At 48.5% G+C, this 21,689-nt stretch overlaps 2 long non-coding RNA genes across 2 annotated transcripts; one reads left to right on the forward strand and one right to left on the reverse strand.

Annotated features, from left to right (window-relative positions):
* Positions 1–1,636: 1,636 nt before the first annotated feature.
* LOC138845205 (uncharacterized) lies at positions 1,637–9,644 on the forward strand. Its single transcript, XR_011382056.1, has 2 exons — positions 1,637–6,250; positions 7,819–9,644. It is a non-coding gene; the product is annotated as an uncharacterized lncRNA (long non-coding RNA).
* Positions 9,645–14,231: 4,587 nt separating this feature from the next.
* LOC138845206 (uncharacterized) lies at positions 14,232–19,281 on the reverse strand. The gene is made up of 2 exons (XR_011382057.1): positions 19,186–19,281; positions 14,232–14,803 (listed from the first exon to the last, which is right to left on the reverse strand). It is a non-coding gene; the product is annotated as an uncharacterized lncRNA (long non-coding RNA).
* Between the last annotated feature and the right edge of the window lie 2,408 nt (positions 19,282–21,689).

Genomic DNA, 21,689 nt, shown 5'->3' on the forward strand with positions numbered 1-21,689 from the left:
GTGCCCTCCATAAATGTCCCTAATCTGTTTCCCATTGTTTTGTGTTGGGATTCTGAATGATGCAACGTGAATGACGTGCAAATCTCTGACTTCATCCAGAGTCTCCCTCCTGAGCTCCCAGCTTCTCTACCCAACAGGTAAAAGATGCCTGATCGAAATCTCAAGCTTCACACCCAGGAGGGAGCCCCTGTCACTCTCTCTCCAATGAGTAAATAGCAACCTCACCCTTCCTGTAGCTCCTGCCCATCTCTTGGCCTCTCTTTGCCTTCTCTCAAGGGTCTGTCGGCAAACCCTGTTGGTGCCCCTGTTCACCAGCCACTTCTCATCTCCCCGTGGCCACCGCTCCGCTTCAAGTCAGCATCGGCTTATCCGGACTGTTGCAGGAGGTTCACAGGAGACCTTCTGCACCCCCTCACGCTCGCCTCTGTAGGTTCTCAGACAGCAGCCAGGGCCCTCCTCGTCCACACTGTCACGTCATGTCACTCCTAGGTCGGCCGAGGCCTCCTCTCACGGGCGTGGTTGGGCGTCTCCTGTGTGACCTCCTCCTCTGTCACTCCTGCCTTTGTTGTCTCTCTGCAGCCATCCCGGGCTCCTCACAGCCCTTTGAACAGGACCAGAAAACGCTTCCTGCACTGCCCCTTTTCTGCCCAAGATGCTCTTCCCTGAACACGCCCATGGCTGCTTTCCTCCCTGCCTTCTCTCTCTCTCGCTCTCGCTCTCATTCTTTCTTTCTTCCATCTATTTACCACTTTATTTACTTTGTTTATTGTCTCCACCTTACTTGAATGTATGCTTTACTGGGGCAGGGGTCTTTCCTCCTTGGAACAGTGTTTGACAACTAACATTGAATGTCGAATAAGTGAAAACATTAAGAAGACCTAAATAAAGGGATTTCCTTTATTATATTGAATGTATTAAAATATGCATTGACGGATGGAAAAACTCAGTATCATGAAGATCTCGATTCTCAGACTGATCAATCGATTCACTGAAATTCCAATAAAAATGCCAACAGTTTTCCAAGACACTTCACAATTGGAATCTTAACATATTGATGAGTGCAGTGGCAGGATAGCTCTGCACACTTAAAGAACAAGGAGAATTCGTCCCTCTAGATATCAGCAGTTTTTCACAAAGTTACGGTACTAAGGATAAGATGGCATTAGTTAGGGACTAAACAAATTGACAGTAGAGCAAAATAGAAACCCCGCAGACAGACCTATGAATATGGAAACTCAACATATGGCAGAGGAAACACTGCCGTCACTGGAGGAAGGAAAGATGTTCCATAAATTGTACTGGGACAACTGATTAGCCGCAGGAAAAAGTCAAATTTCGTCCCTGTCTCACACCATATGCATCATTAATTCCAGGAAAATTAAACTTAAGTGTGGTTTAGTGGGCGAAGCCTCTGCCTGCGGCGCTGGAATCCCACATGGGCTCCAGTTCAAGTCCCGGCTGCTCCTCTTCCGACCCAGCTCTTTGCTGTGGTCTGGGAAAGCGGTGGAAGATGGCTGAAGTCCTTGGGCCCTGCATCCGCATGGGAGACCCAGAAGAAGCTCCTGGCTCCTGGCTTCGGATCGCCTCAGCAGCCGATTGCGGCATCTTGGGTATGAACCAGCAGATGGAGGACCTTTCTCTCTGTCTCTCCCTCTCTCTGTCTATAACACTACCTCTCAACTAAGTAAATAAAATCTTAAAAAAAAAGGAAATGTATACAGCAAAACTCTGACATTTTTGGCAGAAAATAGATGATTATATCTTCATGATATTGGTGTAGAAAAGACAAAAGATGCTAACTATAAAGAAAATACTGATAAATCTGCCCATGTAGAAATAAGAAACATTTTGCTCATCAAGAGATGCCATAAAGAAAGTGAAACTACACGGAACAAAAATGGAAGAAGATATTTGAAACAAACATAACAAGCCAATGATTAATATTCAGAATATGCAAGTGTAATGAACCCCTAAAAGTCAATTAGGAAATACAAATACCCCAAAATGAAAACACACAAAAGGTTTGAACACGTTATCATGAATGAAGAAATATAAATGACTCATATTCACAATATGGGTTATTCTCATTAGTAATTGGAAAAACTCAAACTTGCAGTATAAATCACTATATATATATATATATATTTAAGTTCAGAAATGTTATAAACAGAGTGAGTAAGGAAGTGGAACAAATGAAACGCACACTGCTGGTGGCCACGTCAGTGGCACCGTGGTGGGGAAGGCAGCTCCGTGCCGGCCCCTAACTGTGAACACTCCGATGTGCTGTCAGGGCCTCTTTAGGGAGGCTCACAGCAGCCTTGCTTATAACGAAACCAAACGGCCCCCACCCCAGCAAAGAAACTCAGCTTGAAGAAGCCAGAACTCAGATGTCCATGGACAAAATGAGTAAGTGAGTTCATGAGTATGAATAAGTAAACTGTAGTATATTCATACCATATTGCAACAGTGAGAACCCACTAACCACAGCTACACAGCGGCTTTCCGTCCACTCCCGCCCGCCTGGGTTGCTCACGTCCCATGACACAGCGCAGCCAAGTGCTACCATCGGTGCAGTGATGACGGGGACTCTCAGGGCAGTCCCGTGTCCCCTCCTCTTACATTTGGCTTTGACTCATCCCACTGCTGGCTTCAACAATCAGATAATCTCTGGACCCCCCCCACATACACACACAGCAGGCTCTGTGTGAGTGTGTGCGTGGTGACGTACGCACTCCTGAGTGGGGAGCATTCTGGAGCAGTGTAAGGGTTCTGTTAGGAAGGACACAGCCGCTGGTTTGAGTCTCTGTCTCCCAGCCTACCGCAGACTCCTTGAGGGGAGGGACCGTAATCATCTCAGCACGCCCCTAGCCTAGTGCCTGGCCCATCTCAAGCGTTCAAGGACTAATGGGCAGACAGTTAGCATGAGCAAGACCTAGCTGGCCAGGCTCCTGAAGCAGGCCTAACTGAAAGAGAAAGCAGGTCAGAAGCCTCCTGCCAGAGCCGCTGTGCTCCCTGGAAGGCTGGTATCCAGAGAAGGAAGTGGGAGGACGGCAAACTTAGAAGAAGAGGGAGCCCAAGACCGCTCTGAAAGACGAAGCAGAAGCTCTCTGGTCACCACCCTGGGGTGGTGCATAAAGGTGCCCCAACTTAGGGCCACCACTGCCTTTTAATGGCAGTGTCCCGAGGTCCCCAGCAGTCAGTCCCTTGTCACCCGGCGTTGACCCCATCGTCAAGACAGTGCAGGAGAACCCATGCTCCCCAGTTGCCCAGGAAGGACCATGGCTTCCCTTCCAGCTGGAACAATATTTTTGACAGCGGTGCTTTTCGGTAGCATTGCCCAGCTTGCCCCATGGAAACCTGCTACTTCCTGGATGCACGAGCGTGGCCCCCGAGGCTCGGCGCCAGGTTCGCCACTTACTCCCTGTGTGCCGGATTCGCCCAGTGTTCGTGTTCTACACCCCACTGGTGATGACTAATTTACAGCCCCTGTGTCTGAGGAGGTTTAGGAAATGCCAGGAAACCTCACAATGTGCTGACTTAGGGTCAAAGCCCTAAGATCTGGCCAGTCTGTCCAAGTAGTTCAGGACCCAAATCAGCCTCCTCGCAGCAGTCCCACCAGGGCCACCGTGTGTGCTCATGTACGCTGTGCATTGCCCAGGGGCTCTGGCTGAGGGGCGAGGGGGCTGAATCCAGACTGCGCTCAGCTAAGCCTGGGTGGCATTGCAGCCTGCCTCCGTCTGGAGGACAGGGCTTCCTTGGCACAGTCCTCTGCCTGCCCAGCTGGCGCTGCGTCTGCCCTCTGGGGCCCCTTTGTCTGACGGGCACAGAGGCATGGTATCCTTTTCCTTTCTGTCCCCAGGATGGACCCCAAAGCCTTGTGCTGACTCAAGATTACTTCTCGCCCCGACAGGAAGTACGCACAAGGTCCTCTTGTTGGCGGTGAGGCCGTGTGAGATGCGAGCCCCTGCTCCGGGTCTCTAACAGCTCCTCACTGCCCTTCCTGCAGCAGGGCGGTGGTCCCGGCCTACCTTCCTGGCCTTGCTCATGGTTGCTGGGTCTTCCTGCTCGCTGTCTGTCTGCAGGGCATCCTCTGACCCACTCATCACCCCGCTCGGCTGGGCCACTCTCGACCTGCGCCCTGGCTCCTTGCCTGGCTGGTTCCTGGCTCTCAGCTTGGCCCTGGACTTCTCTTTGTCTGTGCTTCGGCCCCTCCTGGATGCTGACGCCATCTCTGAAAGCTGTTGGTCCCAGCTTTGTGCCTGGACTGCCGGCACTGACAGGAACCCTGAATCTGGACAAGAAGGGATTTTTCATGAGTGTTGCGTAGCCAGACCCAAATACCAGTGCCTGCTACCCAGACCACGCCTGTCAACCTCGGCCCCTCCTCCTGGCCCAGCGCTCCTCCGTTCCCCTTCCCCCGCTGTCCTGCTCTGATCAGCAGCCAGAGGTTCCTGCCACTCCTCTGCCCTCTCATGCATTTTCCTTTTTCCTGTTTATTTATTTATTTATTTGCAAGGCAGATTGACAGAGAGAGAGAGGGAGAAACAAAGAGATCTCCCACGCACTGGCTCACTCCCCATATGGCTGCAACAGCCGGAGCTGGGTCAGGCTGAAGTCAGGAGCCTGGAACTCTATCCAGGCTTCACACATGGGTGGCAGGGACCCAAACACTTGGGTCATCTTCTGCTGCCTTCCCAGACACATTTAGAAGGGAGCTGAATCAGAAGCAAAGCAGCTGGGACTCGAACTGGCCCTCCAATGTGGACTGCTGGCCATAACCTGCTGCGCCGCAGTGGCAGCCCCTCCTGTGCGGTTTCTGGATTGTCACGGTCTCGGTGCTGCTTTGGGCAGATTGCTCACAGACCCTCAGGAACGTGCTCCCTACCCTGCCCCAGCTCCTCAGAGCCTCTTCCCAGCACTGGCATCGTGGCACAGTGGGTTAAGCCGCTGTCTGCAATGCCAGCATCCCATATGGATGCCAGTTCAAGCCCCAGCTGCTCCACTTCTCATCCAGCTCCCTGCTAATGCACCTGGGAAAGCACCGGAAGATGGGTCAAGTGCTTGGGCTCCTACACCCATGTGGGAGACTCTGATGAAACTACTGGATCCTGGTTTTGCCCTGGCCTAGCCATTTGGGGCGTGAACCAGTGGATGGAAGTTTCTCTCTCTCTCTCTCTCTCTCTCTCTCTCTCTCTCTCTAACTGCCTTTCAAATAAATAAAATAAATCTTCAAAAAAAAAAAAAACAAAAGATCCTCTTTCCACACTTATGCCCCCTCCCCTCACACATGTGGCCTGCTCTGGGGGTGGAGTCCAGAGACTTACTTGGTTGTAGCCAGAGGCAGGCGGGATGCCCAGGAAGCCGGGTTTAAGGAGAGGGAGGGGCTGTGCTGCAGGTCCATGCTGTCCCTGCCCCCATGCTGTTGCAGACATGACCAATGCAAGCTGGTAGGACTGAACAGAAAGGCAGGACCGGGGGGAAAGAAGAGGTGAGGTGTTCTGAACCTAATATTTGCACCACCACTACCCACCCCACCCCACCCCCGACACACACACTAGATTCCTGTATGGAAGCCCTGACCTCCAATGTGATGGTGTTTGGAGATGAGGCCTTTGGGTGGTGATGAGAGTTAGATACAAGAGTAGGGGGCCCCCAGGATGGCACTGGGGCCTTATCAGAAGAGAAAGAGTCTGTCTCTCTCTATCTGTGTGCACACACCAAGGAAAGGCCATGCGAAGACATGACACTTAGCAAGCAGGTGACCATCTACAAATCAAAGAGAACCCTCAAAAACCACCAACCCTGTTGGCAACCTGACTTCAGACTCAGGGTCTCCAGAACAGTGAGAAAATCCGTATCTGTTGTGTGAGCCGCCCAGTCCAGGGGATTTTTTTATGGCATCCCAAGCTGGGACACCAGGGGAGCTGATCCCGCGGAAAGCCTGGGAGAAACAATTACACCATGAAAAGCGTGCATGGCACCCATCGTATGCCTTCTGCTCCCTTGCTGTGTCGGCAGCCCCACTTCCAGCTAGAAGCTTTGAAAAATCCAGCGACCTCCCCCACCCATAACATTGTCTGGCCACCTGCTCACTTCCAATGTTTGCTCTGATTTCTAGCTCAGCTCCAGTTTCTACCAGCATCACCTGGTTACACCAGCCCACTTTGCCCTGCTCCTGTGCTCCCATCTGACTCTTTCCCATGAGGTGACCCTGGCCTCTCGTCACCCTTGTACCTGTTTCCAGCAAACTGTGAGCACCTTTCCTTTTTTTTTTTTTTTTTTTTTTTTTTTTTTTTTTTTGACAGGCAGAGTGGACAGTAAGAGACAGAGAGAAAGGTCTTCCTTTGCCATTGGTTCACACTCCAATGGCCGCCACAGCTGGCGCGCTGTGGCCAGCACACCGCGCTGATCTGATGGCAGGAGCCAGGTGCTTCTCCTGGTCTCCCATGGGGTGCAGGGCCCAAGCACTTGGGCCATCCTCCACTGCACTCCCTGGCCACAGCAGAGAGCTGGCCTGGAAGAGGGGCAACCGGGACAGAATCCGGCGCCCCGACCGGGACTAGAACCCGGTGTGCTGGCACCGCAAGGCGGAGGGTTAGCCTAGTGAGCCGCAGCGCCGGCCTGAGCACCTTTCCATACTCTCCTCTTTTGCCCTCCACAACACCTCGCATGATTCTGAGAATGTGTCACATGATCAGTGTTTGCTCACTTGGTAGATAAATTTTCTGTAAGCACATTTCCCGTCACGTTTTATAAAGTGACAAAGTATGCTGTAGGGACCCCTTGCACCAGAATCTTACTGAGTGTTTTTCTAAAATGCAGACGTTGCACCTCATCATACACCTAGTAAATCTCAATCTCTAGTAGAACCCTGGCATTCGCGCTGTGATCGACAGAAGATGGCCACAGTTCTTTGATATTTCCTCCCCTAGCGTGGCATGGTCTATTTCTCTGTCACTTGACACTGACTCCTGTCTGCTGTGACCTATGGGGGAACGCTGTGCGAGTTCAGGCTTACTCTTGGTCTCTGGGAGCCCTGGGCTACCACAGCAATGTAGACAGGCCCTAAGACTACACGGAGACAGAACAGAGCCCTGCTGAGCTGGCTTCAGAGTGGCTACTGCAATTTGCCAGGCTGGTCTCCAGGAAAGACCAGACACCAGCTGAATTCCCATGGGCCACCTCAGTCAGTCACACAGTGCAGAAGAATCGCTCGGCAGAGCCCTGCCAGAGACCCTAGCCTAAAAAATCATGAGGGGTGATATACTGGCTGTTGTTTTAAGCCCCTCTATGTTGGAGTAATTTGTTACACAGTGATCAACAGAAAGAAAATGCAGATGCCACAAATTCTCCTGGTTATACCTACGTAGCCTAGAGTTTGTCATTGTTGAAAAGGGATCTGACACTTAATGAGTAAAATTTCATGTTAAAGAATAGAAAATGTAATTTATGTCATCATGTGTTGTCTATATATCCCAGGGGAAGGAAGATGTGGTAAAACAAAATCTCCTAATTTATGTTGTTGGTACTCATTTTATTGGCCAGCAAGCCAGTTCTGTTCCTAGCACAAACAAGAGAGGGCCTCCAGCTCTGGCGAACTTTTCTAGACAATCCGATTGCCACAGACAGTGTTAATAAACAGTGTCACCCCAGCGGAATAAAATTCAGCTTTGGATTTAAAATGTAGTGAGCCCTGACAACATTTGGTTTGGACGTGTTTCCTTAGTCGATGGTTCCAGGCCAACACTAAGATGATTTTTTTTTCTGGTTTGTCTCTTGGGAGTATATTTTAAGACTAAGCTTGTGGGTTTCTTTCAGGTTTCATAATGAAAACTTCAGGCTTGTAAGTCACATGACTGACCGCTGCTCTGGCCACAGGTTTGGGATACAAATCACAGGACCCTAACAAAACCCCCGCTGGGATGAGCAGATTTTTGTTTTGGTTTCTCAATAAAGCAGCCTGGACACATCGGAGACATTTCTACAGACTCAGCAGAGCTGGGCAGAGCTCAGCATCTCGCCTGGGTGTTTCGGCTCAGCTTCCGTGGGTTTGGATGGACCTGGTGTTTCAAAATGGGACTCGAACAGCAGAAAACCACACGGGCCAAAAATATTTTCCAAAACGAGTGTAACTGCGCCCAAGCTGCTGGGCTCCGTGCCCCTGCCATGCAGAGCTGTCCGCACGCCCATTCCCACTCCACTCCCAACCTGCCCGCAAGCCCCTCGCACCAGCTGAACACCAGCACCTCACACGCTCATCGGGGGAGGGGTGAGCAGCCCACAACTCCACGGTTCAAGTCTGGCAAGAAACCAGCCTCACCCTTCCTTTCTATTTTGCTTGACTGGAAAACAGCAAGTGTCCCTGCGGTGGTGTCACTGGAGGCAGGCTGACAAACGAACATCGTCGCCCCTGAAGCCGGCAGTGCCCACACAGCAGGTCTGGCCTGTGCTGGGGCTGCAGCAGCGTCGCTCAGGATGCCGGGTAAAAAATACAGATTCCTAGGCAGCCCTGCCGAGCCAGGATTTCTGGGTGGGAGCCCAGGGATCTTTATTTTTAATGAGTTTCTCAGATGATTGTACACATCCAAGTTTAGGAAACACTTGGGTGTTTGAAAAATTTGACACTTCTGCTTCTGGCGGAGACGAGTAACAGGGACTAGATGTATTCTCCCGCCTGAAGCAACTGAAAACAGGGCAAAATGTGTGAAAGAGTGGTATGCAGCACACCAACGCGAGGCAGCACAGAACCGGAATCCCTGCAAGGGGACAAGCGAGATGAAGCCCACCGTGGCCCCAGCTCACTGGCCCGAGTCTCCAGGCTGCCATGCAAGAAGGGGGAAGCCAGGAGGAGCTCGGGGGTCTCCCTGCGTCCAGGAGAGGGAACAGGGAGGTCACCAGCCCCAGGAGGCCAAAGGTTGTAGGGCAGGTGCTAGAAAGGGAGCGCAGACAGCACTCCCGCACATAGCACAATCGATTGATCAAAGATCTGTAGATGACTGTTTTACTCTACAAAGGAGTTAGTTTCACTTTCCAGAAGAAACCAGGCACAGCCAGGGCCTGGCTGGCTAACCTGAGGCCCTGCCTCCCCACGGGAGCCTCAGCAGTGGTGGGAAGGGTGAGAAGGGGACGCAGGTGCTACCACAGGTGGAGAAAGGCCAAGCATGTGCTCGTCTGTGTTTTTAAAATAGAGGCATTGACATATTGCAACGTGCAGGACGTTGGTGGCGGAAGCCTAAGAGAGTGATGTGTTAGCCGCCTCTGCAGAAAAGGCCTGACAACCTGGGGTGAGGCAAGAGGGAGATTACTTTTCCTGTATACTTTTTGTACTGCTAAAAAAAAGTCATCACGCGATATATATTTAATTTAAAAAGCTACTTAAGATAAACTGTAAAGATAAGTTTTAATTTAAGGGTTAAGAATGTCTTTAAGAATTTCTTTAAACATTTAATAACATTTTATTTGATTTTCACAAACTAACCTATCGTATACTTCTTTAAGCATGTGTTTATAGTGTAAAGCAATGGCTATAATACACACCTCTGCAATAACTTACTCTAGAGATCGTTCCTAATTTAGTTTATCTTTTGTCTAGCTCATCACACTATGCAAAAACTGACAATAAATGGCATTGCATTTCAACTGGATTGAAAGACATGTTGTTGCCTTTGTTGCCTGTCCACTCCCAAAATAGGTGCTTAAAAGTGGCCAGCAGCGCCTGGAAGAACTGCCAAGTTTCCCTGCAGACCTGGGGTGAGGCAGCTCCTCCCATGGGGACCCTGCACTGCACTTGCTGTTGTACTGCTTGCTTTTCTCCTGGTTTTGTTGCTAAGTAGGAAAAATTAGCTATAGGAATGATTCAAGGGGCCGGCGGTGTGGCGTAGAGGGTAAAGCCACCGCCTGCAGTGCCAGCATCCTATATGGGCACCGGTTCAAGTTCCGGCTGCTCCACTTCCAATCCAGCTCTCTGCTATGGCCTGGGAAAGCAGTAGAAGATGGCCAAAAATCCTTGGGCCCCTTCACCCACATGGGAGACCTGGAAGAAGCTCCTGGCTCCTGGCTTCAGATCAGCGCAGCTCCGGCCATTGTGACCATCTGGGGAGTGAACCAGTAGATGGAAGACCTCTCGCTCTCTCTCTCTCCCTCTCTTCCTCCCTCCCTTTCTCTCTCTGCCTCTGTCTCTCTGTAACTCTGCCTTTCAAATAAATAAATAAATCTTTAAACGAAGAAGAAGGAGGAGGAGGAGAAGGAGGAAGAGGAGGAGGAGAGGAAGGAGGGGGAGGGGGGAGGAGGGGGAAGGGGAGGGAGAGGGGGAGGAGGAGAATCCAAACCTTTGCTTGTGACCGCAACAAAGATGTTGGAAGTTTAGAAAATGAAGGAGGGACAGACACTTGTCTGGCAGTTGCGATGCTGCGAGGACGCTCACGTCCCCCATCAGAGGGCCTGGGTTGGATGCCCGTCTCCCGGGGCAGATTCCACTTTCCTGCTGACGCACACCCTGTGAGGCAGCAGGTGATGCTCAAGTACCTGAGTCCCTCCCTCTCATGTTCGCATGTTCGAGACCTGGATCCTCCCCGTGCCCAGCTCTAGCCTGGCCAGCGCCGGCCTTCGCAGGCATTTGGGGAGTGAAGCGGTAGATGGGGGAGCGCGCGCTCTCTCTCTCCCTTTCTCTCTCCCTTCACCCTCAAAGAAATAAAAAACAAAGAGAAAAAGAAAGAAAATGAAAAGGCCCACAGAGTAGGTTTAACCAAAGAGACAAAGTCAGGGGAATGATTCTGGGAACTGAGTAACGGGAGCGCTTTCCTAATCAGACGGGCGGGTGAGATTCCATAACGCTTTGTCTACGCGTGTGTTCCCATCACTAGGACTGTGACAAACGTGACCACTTCCCTCTCTCCTAAGTTCCTCCTCAAAACAGTAGGAAAGGGGGGCCAGTATGGGCATGTGTGCATTTGCCTGTATGAGTGTGAGCACTGGAGGATGCCTGAGGCTCTGCTGTGAGGAGTGCCTGGGGGAACTGGAGTGGATGGAAGCAGACTTCTCAACGTCTTCTGTTGTCTTGATATTGCATCCTAAGAATGCATCATTATTTTTAAACTTAAAAATATTTCTCTAAGTTTATCTCCATTCATAAAACTTTTGTATACCTCGCCCAAGCCTAGGATGAATGATGGAAGCAGTGTTGTGTTCATGAGTACAAACTGTAGGAAGCTTAAACTCAAGTTCCACATTCTGTCTTGATTATCAATTTGGGTGGAAAGGGAGCTTGGGAAATTATCCGGTTGATTTCCTTTTGTCTTTGGTTTTCCATGGTTTATATCAGATGAATCTATAGGTAGGTTCTTAGGACATTTTGAAAAATTTGATAAAATTTCTTTTTATCCAACTTTTCCTTTTAAAATATTGTTTATGTATTTGAAAGGCAAAGAAACCAAGAGGGAGGGAGGGAAGGAGGGAAGAAGAGAGAGAGAGAGAGAAATCTTCCATCTACTGGTTCACCTCCCCACCCCACAACAGCCAGGGCTGGGCCAGGTTGAAGCCAAGGGCCAGGAGCTTCATCTAGGTTTCCCTTGTGGTAGCAGGGACTCCAATAATTGGACCATTATCTGCCATCTTCCCAGTTGTATGAGCGGAGAGCTGGATCAGAAGTGGAGCAGTTGCGACTCAAACCAGCACTCTGATATGGGATACAGCATCCCAAAAGGCTGTTTAGCCTGCTACACCACACAGTTGGCCCCCAGCTTTTCCTTTGGGAAGCTTTCTGGATATCTCATTACAGAATCACCTGTGTGCATGTTAGAAAAACAGAGCTGAGCAGAACCAAGAGGATCCTGGAAAGACTGAGAGATTGTGTGTGTGTGTACGTGTGTGCGTGTGTGCGTGTGTGTGTGTGTGTGCAGGGACTGGGGGAGATTGGAAGAGATGGCAGGAAAGGACAGGGTATTTCCCAATGTAAACATTAGTGGTTTAATTTTTGCAAAGCAGCTCTTCTGGTGAAATATTGCTGACTGTATTTGGAAGTTGATAATAGAATTCAGTTCTCCTCTGAGCATTGTGGGTACACTAGGATTTTCTTGGTTGCAATGCCTCCTCCCACCCCAGAATAGTAGAAAGACTGAATAATTTCATATTGGACACTTTCCCTTTTGGGGAATAATTTAAGCACTACCATATGTCTTCTTATTTTGTCCTTCTACTGTCTCTCACAAACCACTGGGCTTTGAAAATGCAAAAACAAAGCAAAACAAACACAAAGAAACACACTGGAGAAGTCTGTGTGTCTGTGTGTGTGCATGCGTGTGTTTAAAATCACTCCATGGTGGTTCCCCAGTCGCTGGGCCGTGGTAATTATCCGGGAAGGTGTTTGAAGACATGCTCCACTGAAGGGAAGCGCTAACAACCTTCGGAAGCTGCTTAGTCCCCAGGAACCCCCATCAGTGTGATGGCGGAGCAGGAGGTGGGAAGAACAAGCCCCGGAGTGAGAGCCGCAGCAGAGCCCGCCGCTCTTGTCAGGATGGTTCAGGCCCAGGTGGCACGTGGTTTACCTGGGAGGGACGCTGGAGAGTTTCCTCTCCGTGACAGCTTGTTCCACAGCACCCCGGGTGAGTTGCTGTCACTTTCCTCAAGCTCTCGTAGCCATTAGACCCCCTGGACCATGGGCCCGTTTCGGAGACATCCAATTTAGCCTAGAGCTAACAGTCGGGTTACTTGGTTTTGACAGTTCTTCTCTGTTTCCCTGCACTGAGGAGTTCCGTAGCTGACTTGCTTCACATCAGGCAGCTGCGATGGCTAACGTTCTCTCTAACTTGGAGCCAAATGATTCCCTTGAAAAGAACAGTGATTCTTTAAGGATGCTTGCCTCCTAAGGACTCAGCAAACCAGGTGATCCAGGCAGCCGCTCAGCTCAGAGTGCTGATTAAATTATACAAATTATCAAGACACTGATTGCCAAGATACTGAGAAAATCAGAGCGTTCTTGGAAGGTGCCTGTGGCACTTTTAAAACATGACTCCACGTACTGCATCATCCTCCCCTTGGGCGGCGGGGGGCGGGGATCCTGTCTCATTGGAATCAGAATGATCTGCGGACAATAAGCAGGGTAGAAATGTCTCTGTGTAACATTGGAGGCTGGGTCCGGAGAGGCCGTGCTGCGTCTGCTTTGTTCTCTGGGGCACTTGTAAGATTCCTGTTCCCCTGTGGGAGCCATGCTGGGAAGGCGTTCCGGTCACCACCCAGCAGTGGCCCCTGCTCTGGCCATCCTGCACATGCAGCCCATTTGCATGCCCTGTGATGCCTGCTTGCAACCTCCTGGAAAACCCCAGGTGACAGTGGAACAGCCGCGGCCTTCCTGAAGTCGTGGCCCACAGGGTCATTTTTTTTTTTTTAACAAATTTGGGTTGACAGTACTGACTTGGGGGTACTTTGTACAGTGCCAGTGGGGAAGAACTTTCTCTCCTTTGCCCATCTCATCATTCCTGCTGCTTCCTTTCACTTCTGGCCTTTACACTAAGGTTGCTTGGATCCATTTTCCCTTGGGGTTATCTTTGCCTACTTCACACCCCCACACACATAGCTGCACAGGTACAGCCACCCACCCTGCCTCCACGCAAAGTCAACCGCTTCACTCCATTTTATTCCCTGGGTCACTGAATACAACCCCCATTTTTTTCAGCTGAGAAAACTTGGGTGTAGGGGGATGAAGTTTTTTGGTCCAAGATTACATGGCCAAGTAGGGGCCCAGCTGAAAGTTAACCTGGGTCTTCTGATACCCAGGCTAGTCCTCCTCTTACTTAAATTCCCACTGACCTCATAAAATAAAATGGGCCTATCCTTTCCTAGTCCAGATGCCGTAAATTGGAAGTACTCGGCCAGTCCCGGGCACAGCACAGGCTGTCTAGGAGTGCCCAGGGGACAGCTGGTAGCTGCCCACACTGGGAGAGAGGAACGTAAGAGGGGACATGCCTAAGGAGCCTCGCCTGCTCCCCTTCTTCCCAGGCCTGCTCTCAGGAGGCAACGCGCTCATTATGGTCAGGGTGAGGGGGCCGTTCCGGAAGGGGCTGGAGACGTGCCAGACTCCTCCCAGAAGCCGCTATATCCTACGCGGGATACTTTTTGCAAAAAAAAAAAAAAGCTAAAGTATTTTTAAAATAATCTGTTGCACATTTTGGAATCAGGCTTAAAAAAAGATAGGTGGTTGGGACAAAAAGCTGAGACCGTCTCTGTTAGGACAGGGCTGGTTAAAGGTAGTACTTTATCTGTGTGCTTTATCTGCCACTCAAAGCCCAGGCAGGCTGTCATTAATACATTCTCCACCGCCCACTGCCCCAGCATTGCCCCAATTTTTCTAAGCCCCACAGCATTGTCATTTTGTGTGTCTGGCGAGGGAATTAGAGCCTATGAATACGAAGGCCACCACCCCCTGGGTCAGGCTGCATCCCTGTGCTCTTCCACTGTCTCGCCAGCAAGCAGACCGCCCTCTTCCACCCCACACCCTCCACCATGCCCCTCCGCCAGAGTCCAGGATGACTGCGAGTCTTCTACACGAGGTGTGGTTTAGTTCAATATGTACTGTTGGTTCTGCAAATACGCCGATGGGAGGTTGACAATGCATGTTCTGTGCCATATGCCGCTCTGCTGGCTGGCACGCAGCGGTAGCCTGAAAAACTAGGGAAGAGATGGGTAGTCTTTCTGCTCTGGAAGCACAGGCTTTACAAAACACAAACCTAACAGTGTTGGGGGAAACATATCTCATAATTACAGTGGTGTTAATCCTTCGTGGATTCCTTTCACTGTGCACGGTTTGCCTCTAAAAAAAAAAAAAGCAACAGCAGATTAAATTGACCTTTTCTGATTCACGAAATCACGTTCAACTAGACATGCCTCACTTGGTGTGCTTGGTGTAGTTTGGAAAGTTTCTGTGTAGGCTGAATGTTTTTGCAAATCTGGTTGCCTTCCCAATATTCTCAAGGTGTTTTCGGTTTAAATGGTACCATTTTGTAAAGCAAATAATAATTTTGTAATGCAAATAGTTACTCCCTAACTTATTTGTTTTATAAGTTTGGGCTTCTGTATTTGCATATCTTTTTTTTTTTTTTTTTGACAGGCAGAGTTAGACAGTGAGAGAAAGAGACAGAGAGAAAGGTCTTCCTTCCCTTGGTTCACCCCCCAAATGCCCGCTACGGCCAGCGTGCTGCACCAATCCAAAGCCAGGAGCCAGGTGCTTCCTCCTGGTCTCTCAGGAGCAACCAGGACAGAATCCGATGCCCCGACTGGGACTAGAACCTGGGGTACCGGCACTGCAGGTGGAGGATTAGCCTAGTGAGCCTTGGCGCTGGCTTGCATATCTTTTTCTAACAGCAAGAAACACCTATAGATAAGAACAGAGTGTAAGACTTTAGTTTGTACGTTGGAAAATGTTAAACTCTTCTATGTAAATTAAAATAGGTATAGAAGTGTAACCTGGGAATTTAGATTTGATATCTTAGAACTTGTCTCTGAAGAACTTGTGCTTATCCCATAGGTCATGTGCTTGGAGGTAGCCTTTCTTAAGGCGCTCTGGCCATATGTAGTAAAATACTGAATTTAATTTTGTAAAGATGTTTGTTCCAAAAGAGAACATTGCAGCACTGTTTATAATAACAAAAAATTGAAGACCCTAAAACACCATCAGTAGTAAAGTTATTTACATAAGAAGAGATTTTACTGTCACGCGGTAAAACACTGGGCTATCCCATTAAGAAGGGTGAGGTGGTGGGACAGGCGTTTGGTCTAGCGGTTAAGACAGCCACATCCCACATGCAACGCCTCGCTTCACTGCCCAGCTCTGGCTCCTGGCCCCAGCTGCCTGCTAATGCAGATCCTGGGAGGCAGTGGTGATGGCCCAAGCAGCTGGGTCCCTGCCACCCATGCGGAAGACCTGGATTCATGCCTGAGGTCTGGCTTCAGCCTGAGCCTAGCCCTGACTGTTGTAGTTATTTGGGAAGTGAACCAGTGAATGGGAGTTCTCTCTGTGTATCTGTCTGTTTCTCTCCATCTTTGTCTCTCAAATAAATAAGTAAATGATTTTTTTTAAGAGGGTATAATTGGGGCTGGCATTGTGGCACCATATGAGCACCAGTTTGTGTCCCGGTTGCTCCACTTCTGATCCAGCTCCCTGCTAATGGGCTGGGAAGGCAGCAGAGCTTCTGTACCCACATGGGAGACCCGGATGAAGCTCCTGCCTCTTGATTTCGGCCTGACCCAGACTTGGCCATTGCAGCCATCTGGGGAGTGAACCAGCAGATGCAAGAGTGCACGCGCTCTCTTTCTCTCGAGCTCTCTCCCTCCCTCTGTGTGTGTGTGTGTGTGTGTGTGTGTGTGTGTCTCCATGTCTATAACTCTGAGTTTGAAATAAATAAATCAATCTTACAAAGTAGGAGGGGGTCTGATAGTAACTTAAGAATCATAATTAGACACTATTTTTGCTGCCATAGAGGCAACCATTTGAAAATTTGATAATCTCTTGTTGGTGAATGTGGAGTATCAGAAAGCGTACTGTGTGGTTGGAGCTAGGAGCTATCGATAGTGTCAAGTACCATGAAGTTTGCTAGTTCACAAATATTCAGGAGACTGAGATGCTGTATTCAATTGATGTGAACTTCAACTATTACCTTAGAAAATATTCTATGACCATTTCTGTATTTTAAGAGATTCAAAAGAGATTTTAAAGAATTATATTATTTAATGAGCAAATATGAAAGTGCAATTTTCCTCAGATACTTTTACTGGAAACAACATTTAATGGTTTTTTTTGTTTGTTTTATTTTGTTGTTTATGAGAGTTTTGAGCTGGAATTTATTTCCTAAGAAGTAGAGGTATATTAACTGTTCTCTATATAGAAAAAAAAGTGAAGTCTAAGTATTATATTCTTCCTTACCCTTTAGATAAAAGATAGACAATTATTCATTGTGACACAGCTTTAGATAAATAATTATAAAATAAATATTCAATATTTAGTCAAGACAGTTCTTATAATCAACTTTTTTTTTTCAAAGATTTATTTATTTACTTGAGAGGCGGAGTTATAGAGAGAGGGGAAGACAGACAGAGAGGTCTTCCATCTGCAGGTTCGCCCCTCAAACGGCCACAACAGCAGGAGCTGGGCCAATCCGAAGCCAGGAGCCAGGAGCTTCTTCCAGGTCTCCCACGTGAGTGCAAGCGCCCAAGCACTTGGGCCATCTTCTACTGCTTTCCCAGGCAATTAGCAGGGACCTGGATAGGAATAGCCGGCACTCAAACTGGTGCCCATGTGGGATGCCAGAGCTGCAGGTGGATACTTAACCTACTGTGCCTTAGCACCAGCCCCATAATCAACCTTTCTAATGGATAAGCTTCCAAGATTTAGGCAGTCTACGAAAGCACTTTTAAATTAATTTTAGTATTTACTAACTTAAGTACTCAAAGACTTGGATTGTGAAGAGTCCAACAGACTGAAAGCCTGCCTGTCAAGAGTGCTATCAGTGGAGAGATCTTCAGCATTTCTATATCCTAACAGTTCACAATCCTTGCTCAATGTAAGTAATTCACTATTGACTCTGCCAGTAATTCTCCTAGAATACTTGCTTGGTATGTGCAACTGGAATTTCAGGCAATGCAGTTTAGCCATGATCTTGCTGTACTGAACCTCGCAAGAGCTAAAGACTGACTTGTTCACTAGACTCTTACGTAGGGCTTAAGAAAGGACACTTTGAGAGGTCCTTGAAGTCTGTGTCTGAGGAAAGTCCATCCATTTTCTGTGATGTGCCAAGGATCAGCACATTCAGACTGGAAAAGACCATCTTGTCACCAGTTTTTCCTTTGTCTTAAAACTGTATGACCTACAGAGAGAGAGGAAGAGAGAGAGAGAGAAAGAGAAACAGATCTTCCATCTGCTGGTTCATTCTCCAAAGGGCGGAATGGCCAGGTCTGGGCCTGTCCCCTTGACCCACTTTTAATAGATTTAATTGTCTTGGTTCTTCTTAACAAAGCTCTTGCTTTTATTTGATTCATCCAAATTGTTTTTCTCCACCATAGTTGTCTTATTCACAATGATTTTATCAGCTCCTTTAATTACATCTAAAATTCTCCAAACACACTTGTGTTTTTTTTGGTTTTTGTTTTAAATATTTTAATATTCTTAACTTTATTTCCTTCATGTGAGCCATTAAGGGCAGCTGAGTTGCCAGCCTTTGGCTTTTTTGTTTGTTTGTTTGTTTTGTTTTTTGTTTTTTGTTTTTTTTTTACAGATAGAGTTAGATAGTGAGAGAGACAGAAAGATCTTCCTTCCGTTGGTTCAATCCCCAAATGCCCGCTACGTCCAGAGCTACGCCGATCCGAAGCCAGGAGCCAGGCACCTCCTCCTGGTCTTCCATGTGGGTGCAGGTGCCCAAGCACTTGGGCCATCCTCCACTGCCTTCCTGGGCCACAGCAGAGAGCTGGACTGGAAGAGGAACAACCAGGACTAGAATCCTGGGCCCATATGGGATGCTGGTGCCACAGGTGGAGGATCAGCCTAGTGAGCCAGGGCGCCGCCCCCAAACACACTTGTATTATCAGCATCCATATCATGAAGACTATGAAGTCTGTGGCATATAAGCATTTTCATTAAGCATTTGAAAATAAATTATAATTTTAGTAGGCTCTGAGTGAATTACATCGAAGACAAACTATTGATAGGTGATCTCTTGGTTGTCTGGGTGGTCAGTGCAGTGTTTGGAGAAAGATGTTTTGATTGTGCTAGGTGAACTTTTGATTGTGCCAGGTGAACTTCAGTTGGATTAATCATTTCAGAGGTTGAGCCAGCACTGTGGCTTAGCAGGTAAAGCCACCGCCTGCAGCACCTGCATTCCATGTGGGCTCCAGTTCAAGTCCCAACTGCTCTATTTCTGATCCAGCTCCCTGCTAATATGCCTGGGAAAGCAGTGGAAATGGCCCAAGACCTTGGGGCCCTGCACCCACAAGGGAGATCTGGATGAAGCTCCTGGCTTCAGGCTTTGGCCTAGTACAGCCATGGCCATTGCGGCCATCTGGAGAGTAAAACATCAGATGGAAGACCTCTCTCTCTCTCTGCCTCTGCCTTTCCATCTCTGTAACTCTTACTTTCAAATACAATAAATAAATCTTTAAAAAAATTAATTTCAGAGGCATGAGAAATTACAGTTCACATCGTACCAAACAATCCATGTAGTTCCACAGTGATCTGCTGAAGAAATTCATCTCTTTGGTCAGAAAAATATTGAGATATGATCTTTAGAAATTGACAATGCTGGGCCGGTGCCGCGGCTCACTAGGCTAATCCTCTGCCTTGCGGCGCCGGCACACCGGGTTCTAGTCCCAGTCGGGGCGCCGGATTCTGTCCCGGTTGCCCCTCTTCCAGGCCAGCTCTCTCTCTCTTTTTTTTTTTTTTTTTTTTTTTGACAGGCAGAGTGGACAGTGAGAGAGAGAGACAGAGAGAAAGGTCTTCCTTTGCCGTTGGTTCACCCTCCAATGGCCGCCACGCCCGGCGCGCTGTGGCCAGCGCATGGCGCTGATCTGATGGCAGGAGCCAGGAGCCAGGTGCTTTTCCTGGTCTCCCATGGGGTGCAGGGCCCAAGCACCTGGGCCATCCTCCACTGCACTCCCTGGCCACAGCAGAGAGCTGGCCTGGAAGAGGGGCAACCGGGACAGAATCCGGCGCCCCAACTGGGACTAGAACCAGGTGTGCCGGCGCCGCTAGGTGGAGGATTAGCCTAGTGAGCCGCGGCGCGGCCCAGGCCAGCTCTCTGCTGTGGCCCGGGAGTGCAGTGGAGAATGGCCCAAGTGCTTGGGCCCTGCACCCCTTGGGAGACCAGGAGAAGTACCTGGCTCCTGCCATCGGATCAGTGCGGTGCGCCGACTGCAGCACGCCGGCCGCGGCGGCCATTGGAGGGTGAACCAACGGCAAAGGAAGACCTTTTCTCTGTCTCTCTCTCTCACTGTCCACTCTGCCTGTCAAAAAAAAAAAAAAAAAAAAAAGTTGGGTAGTGACTTTTCTACACTTAATGATACTCACTGTTACCCATTTCTTTGGTCTTTTTTAGGGGAAAGTTATACCTCATCTCTAAATTTACTTGATGGAAATAAGTTAATTACTTGGCAATCCAATTTATGGAAATAAATTGTAGTTCAAGCTGTGATCCCAAATACTCGTGTGGTTACCAACTTAAAATTGTTTCTGTCTATAGGACAGAAATAGGGGTAAGGGATACTCACCAATAATCACCATCCTAACTTAACGCAAGGCATCAAGACACCATGGGGCATATCCAATAAACAAAATAAGAGAAACAAACTCCCAATGACATTAGATATGAGAACGACATACATACATGTGTTTCATTGCCAAAAAGCAATACCAGAATGGATTAAAATTATGTAAAGAAAAGTGACTAAAAGTAGTCTTGTGGGGTTGGTGCCATGGCTCACTTTGTTAATCCTCCACCTGCGGCGCCAGCATCACATATGGGCGCCGGGTTGCTCCTCTTCCAGGCCAGCTCTCTGCTGTGGCCCGGGAGGGCAGTGGAGGATGGTCCAAATGCTTGGGCACCTGCACCCGCATGGGAGACCAGGAGGAAGCACCTGGCTCCTGGCTTCGGATCAGCGCAGCGCCGGCCGTAGCAGCCATTAGGGGGGTGAACCAACAGAAGGAAGACCTTTCTTTCTGTCTCTCTCTCTGTCTGTAACTCTACCTGTCAAATAAATTTAAAAAAAAAAAAAGAAGTAATCTTGCAAATTTGCAAGACAAATAGAATTTCTAAAAATAAATGTTGTAATTGAAGCTCTAATAAATTGGCTAAACAGATTAGGCATAGGCAGAAAAAAACAGTCAAAATTACTCACAAGGTAGAGCAGAGACAAAGAGATGGAAAGTATGAAAGGGAATTCAAGACACTTAGAGAAGCCAAGACACTCACATAGGTCTAATAGGAGTTGTAGAGACAAGAGCCACTTTGAATAGTTAACCAGGGAAAGCTTCTTTAGAAAAGTGAATAAAATATATGTGATTAGATGATTTAAGCTAGAAATTGGGAATAATTCTTAAATTTTACTTACCAATGTGGTCTTCTGTCTTTGTTGTAGTTCCCTAATTCTGATGTCATTTCATATGTGACTGGAAATTCAATGAAAGGGATTGGCATGGGTGATCAAAGTCTATCAAGCTACAGATAGCCGCAGCCTGGGTGGAGGGATCGGGAAACCCTTATCCTACGGGTATGAACCCGTCTCCTGTATGTATGTATACATACACTTGGATACACTCTCGCATAGGCCATTCAAAGCATTCCAAAAACCTTAATTTTCTAGTATCAGATCTTGTTTTTAATTAAGGCTTAACTTCCACCCTCCCTTGCATCCCCATAGAAGGATTAGGCCAGGCCGCATCACATCTGGCCAGGCCTGTGATGTCTCAGGGATTTATGAATGACAAGCTGTATTAGATCCAGGGTCGTGTGCAGTCATCCTGAAATCAGGAGCTGAGCGCTCCCTTCTCGGGGCACGGAGGTCAGAGTGAACCGCCATCAAAGGCAGTGCTATCTCCACTCTCGCCTCCTCTTTCCAGAGTCTAGCTTCATGAAAATTCAGAGCCAGAATCTTGGGGCTTTCTCTAACGAGTAATGGATAATGGCAGCAAAGCTGCTTCTTTGTTAACATCAGGA

The sequence above is a fragment of the Oryctolagus cuniculus genome, chromosome 14, assembly GCF_964237555.1.
Source record: "Oryctolagus cuniculus chromosome 14, mOryCun1.1, whole genome shotgun sequence".
In the NCBI taxonomy this organism is placed as follows: domain Eukaryota; kingdom Metazoa; phylum Chordata; class Mammalia; order Lagomorpha; family Leporidae; genus Oryctolagus; species Oryctolagus cuniculus.